The sequence below is a fragment of the Mus caroli genome, unplaced genomic scaffold, assembly GCF_978045245.1.
Source record: "Mus caroli unplaced genomic scaffold, Mus_caroli_1 scaffold_19, whole genome shotgun sequence".
Lineage (NCBI taxonomy): Eukaryota > Metazoa > Chordata > Mammalia > Rodentia > Muridae > Mus > Mus caroli.
In genome coordinates, this window is record NW_028227274.1 from 69068092 (window position 1) to 69073307 (window position 5216).

The 5216-nt window shown below is 40.5% G+C and overlaps 1 pseudogene; it reads left to right on the forward strand.

The window, feature by feature from the left end:
* The first annotated feature begins 3773 nt into the window (after positions 1-3773).
* Positions 3774-4082, forward strand: LOC110285083 (small ribosomal subunit protein eS28 pseudogene; annotated as a pseudogene).
* The last annotated feature ends 1134 nt before the right edge of the window (positions 4083-5216 follow it).

The window sequence follows — 5216 nt, forward strand, 5'->3', positions numbered from 1 at the left end:
GGAAGCTGCACCCACGAACTCTCAATAGTAAGCTCTATAATTAACACCTGAATTACTGACACCAATTGTTGTCCCAGTGTAGATAGAAGAAACCTCATTAGAAAATACTTTTCTTAAGTCAGTATATAAAACACACTTTTATAAAATAATATGAATTGCTTTAGATAATTAAGAGTCTCTCTCTATATGTATATGTAAGAATTTTCATAAAATTCTGTCCTAGGTTGATCTGTTACATTATCAAGTAGAATAGTCTAAGTGTTTTTGCCCAAAAAATGAGAAAGGGTTTATACTCCCTTTCCTTTGGATTTCCAAGTGTGTTTAGTCATCTTTTAAAATAGTAAGCAGTTCCCACAAAGATAAAGGAGGTTGTCTTTCCCATGGGTGGTTTACTGTGATACATATGGTCATATGATCACTAGATTCTGCCCCCCACCCCACACACTTTTGAGAGACCGAGTCTTGTTTTACAGTTTCTCAAAGGAAACTTGCTGTGTAGCTCAGCCTGACCTCCAACTAACAAGATTTTTGCTTTCTCCTTTCTAGTGCTGAGATTCAGGCATATGCCACTGCACCTGGCCACAGTGCATGCTTAATAAGTAATTGAGATATTACTGTGTTTCAATGGTGTCCTGGTTAGTGTTAATGGTCCACTTGACAGCTTTCAGAATCACCTAAGTGAGCTTCTAGGTGTGCCTGTGGAGATTATTTTGGTCACATTAATTGAAGTTGCAAGACCTGCCCATCGTGGGCAGGACCAACTCATGAGCAGTTAACACTGCAGTGCCTTAGTAGAGAAAACGAGCTGAACACTAGGACACATCCACTGCTTCCTGTGGACTGCAGAGCTGAACACTAACATATTTCAGTCTCATCCTTCTTCTGATGATAGATGTAATTTTCCAGTTCTCTCAGCGTCCTTTGCCTTAACTTTCCTGCTACGAAGGGCTGTGAACCAGAATAAACATTTCCTTTTTTAAAAAAATAAGACTATATTTGTGCTATATACACATACACATCTTAGGCCAATACGCATGTTTTATTCTCTGTATTTCTTTACCATGCAATGGAACATTGATTGAGATAATATCAGTTATTAAATATTGTAAATAAATATTATCGTACTGGTAGGTATACTAAAAATTTAAGTATTTCTCAATGGAGAATGCCAGCTATTTCATAGGGGAAAATTATGCATTAGTACATTGGATAGTTATATCATGTTAGGCAGAATTACAATCTTACTATTTATTTCATTTGGAAATCAGACATGACAAAAGGACATGTGACTGATGGTTAAGTTGACAAGGGGTAGCCTTGTAATGGTTCATCTTCATTGTCAATTGGATCTGCAGTCAACTAAAATGGAAACAGCTAGTTACTTGTGAAAGGGGTTTTTCTTGATAAGATTGTTTCGAGGTTGCTAGACCACACCCTTAGTATGGGTAGTACTTTCCAGTTGCAGTCCAGATAAAAGGAGGTCCAAGAAAAAAAAAAGGTGTGCTGTTTGCTTGCCTTCACTTTAGCACCAGGTTAGACCTGACTACTGAAGGTACCATCTTTCTGGACTAAGCAGTCACCAGACTCTCTGCCTCTCCAGTGTGAAGACAGTCGTGTTGGGCTATTATGACAGTGTCATGTAAACCAATTTATAAATGTCAGCTCAAAAATACATTGCTTTCATTGTTTGGAAGGTTTACACATGAATAGAATTTGATTTGATCAAATCCACTTCCCAACCACCACCTATTATTCCTTCCTATCCATCCACTGCTCTTCGTTCCCAGGTTCATTTGTTTCAATTTTAACCCCAGTGAGTGCACTTGGTGTGCTTACATGAGGATGAGTATAGAACTAGATCTTTTATTTTTTATTTTTTAATTTTTTTTGGTTTTTCGAGACAGGGTTTCTCTGTATAGCTCTGGCTGTCCTGGAACTCACTCTGTAGACCAGGCGGGCCTCGAACTCAGAAATCCACCTGCCTCTGCCTCCCGAGTGCTGGGATTAAATGCGTGCGCCACCACGCCCAGCTTTAGAACTAGATCTTGATATCAATTCCTAAAACAAAATTACTCTTACTTCATCGGCAGCCATGAGTTGTCAATAGTTGCTTAGCTGGAGGAGAGTATTCATGAGCCCTTCTCCCATCCATGTTGGAGTATTGGCTGATTTGACCTTGTATAAGTCTTGTTTGTGCTGTCACGGGTGCTACAAGATCATATTTGCAATGAGCCTGTCATGTTCAGCAAATACTGTTTCCCTATTATATCTTGTCCATTACAAGTTTTCCCTTCCCCTTCCACCATGATCCAATGATTCTAGTGCCTTGGCATTGAGGGTATGATATAAATGTTCCATTTATAGATGAACATTTCATAGACTCTTAGTCTTTTCACACTGACAAGCTGTGTGTGTTAAGTATCTTTTACTACAAAATAAGCTTCTTTCACAAGGACATAGATGTATTAATCTATGAGCATAAAGGTAAAAACTTAGGGGCAATTTATTAAAATATATGTTTAGCAGACTGATAGTGCTATGTTCTCTCCCATGCCTCAGGCCCTTGTGGATTTTGGCTCAATTAATGTACTAATCATGAGTTTATCTTGTAGAGCAGGCCTAAAATCTAAATGGAAAATGATTGGCTATTCCCATAACATACGTGCCACTATTTTACTAGTGAGCACCTCTTACCAGACCAGTCATTGTTATAGCTCACAGGGTTTGCAGTGGGGGTAAGAGTGTTGGTGAAATTTCGTCCCTGGCAGTGTACAATAAAAGAGTGTTGAGCACCATGAAGCTAGCTATTGAGCAGCTAGCTTCCAAGTCATTACCAGCTTGGTTTCTCCACATTCTAGGACTCAAGGATGTGTGAAGGGTTTTGGTGTGTCTAGAGTAAAGGAAGAGGCAGCGTTCCTGTTTGGATGATGCAGAGTTTTGTGATGACCTAGAAGGGTTGGTGTGAATTACCTACCTGAATATCTTGGCCATGTGGGACAGTGGGAGAAACCCAGCTGGGGAGTGGGCTGGAATATGGCACCTCCAAATGGAAGGAGAAGGTTTATGAAGAGACAGAAGTTCCTGGAAGACACTTTTAGGACTTTGAGGTGATTCTTAAGGAGGGGCCCAGGCATGGGAGTCAAGTTCCCTACCTGGGCTTTTTGGCAATGTGGCACAAATGTAGAGTTCCTGGTGAGGAGTGGAGTGTGATCTGGCAAGTCTCTCTCTCTCTCTCTCTCTCTCTCTCTCTCTCTCTCTCTCTCTCTCTCTCTCTCTCTGTCTCTCTCTCTCTCTCTCTCTCTCTCTTCCTTCATGTGTTTCTATAGAGAACAGTGACTAGTACAGATGTGACATAGTTCAATGCCCAATGACTTGAAGTTCAAGCTATACAAGAGATTTGCGTTAAAGGTTCAGATATATTTTACTGGGTTGGGTATAAGGCAGCGCAAGATCTTTAATCAGATAGTTCTGGGTCAGAGACCACTGAAACATCTTTAATGCAGTTCTCTTTTATAGTTGGAGGGGCTAAATCTGAGTTGAGAAGATATGGCATGGTTTGGTAATACAGGAATTTAAGGATATTGAACTGAGATTTTCCAATAAGGTTTTCTCCAGCAAAATTGCTTATATTAGACAATTAAAGTGCTTGTGCATTAAAAAATTATTGTGCTTATGCTGAAGTTGGAGTTATTAAAATGTAAAAATTGGTTATTACTTTGTTTAGGATATAAGAAGTTGCTAATATTTTCTATTAAAAATTTTATTGAGTCCGCCAGATCGCCGCCATCATGGACACGAGTCGCGTGCAGCCCATCAAGCTGGCTAGGGTAACCAAAGTGCTGGGCAGGACCGGTTCGCAGGGACAGTGCACGCAGGTGCGAGTGGAATTTATGGATGACACCAGCCGCTCTATCATCCCAAATGTCAAAGGCCCCGTTCGAGAGGGTGACGTGCTCACCCTATTGGAGTCAGAAAGAGAAGCTCGAAGGTTGCGTTGATCTTGCAGCTGGGTTCTGGATATCCACTACTTAGACCACGGAATGATCTGCAACTGTTAAATAAAACATTTATATTTAAAAAAATTTTATTGAGGTTCAGGTCGTAGTATAAAGACAGTGGTAGAGGAAAAAGTAATCAAAGATGTATTTGGAAGTCAGTGATTTTTCTGGATAAAGGTTGCCTGTTCCTAGATCACCAGGAAGTATGGGTAACCTGAGGGGTACAGGAACTGGCTTCTAACAGGGCTCATAAGATCCCATCTCTAGTATCATTTAATAAACACCTTTAGCACTTAACCTTAGCAGCAGTTGATGGTAGCAGTCATGGTTGTGCATGTAGTGGGTTCAAGTTTACAATAGGGATAATGACTTTTATCTAGTACTTGATTTTCAACACAGAAATCTTGAGGGCATGGTAAGATTATTTGCCATAGATTTGGACTGCCAAAGAATTAGGGTTTTAGGATAAGCTAGGAGAGAGCATGGACTATGGAAGAGTTGGGTTGTGTGAACCTGGCATGGAATTTTGTGAGAAATTTGACATCTCACTCAAACTGTGAACAGGGGCCTGGAAGGAGACAGACTAGAATGTTCTAAATTATGGTAAAGACGGCTGTAGAAAATATTTTCAAGTATGAAAATGGATAGAGGTAATAAGCTGGAAATTACTCTCCATTAAGCTATAGAGAAAGGCAGTGACAGCAAAAAAATGTGAAAGATCCAGCTCAAACAAAAGCAGGGTAGAATATTCCAGAAGGGGTAAAGTATCCCTGGTTTGGCTTATGCTTTTCAGACTGGTGGAGAACTCCCCGTAATTCTTGTCTACCTCACTGGAGGAGATTAATTCATAGTGTTTGAAAGGGATGTTTATGGAAGTCATCCCTGCTTCTGTGTGGCTGAAATATCCATGTCATTTAGAGGCATTTAAAGAAAGAAGAAAATCATCTACAGAGACTGCAAGTCAAAGAGCAGCAAGCAACCACCAGCAAGTGAAACTGACGATCCGTGGACTCTGCACAGGTCCACTCTTAATTGGAAAAGCCATGCATGTGTCTTGTGGAAGCGTAGCATCGATGATGCCTGAAATCTCAATGCTATGTCGTCCCGATCACCCTGAGAATTGGTGGAGTATCAGAGGATGCTTGTGTGGCATGCTGACTGGGGGAACAGGAAGCAAGCAACTGACAAAACCCTCAGTGTAAACTTACTCTACTTCCC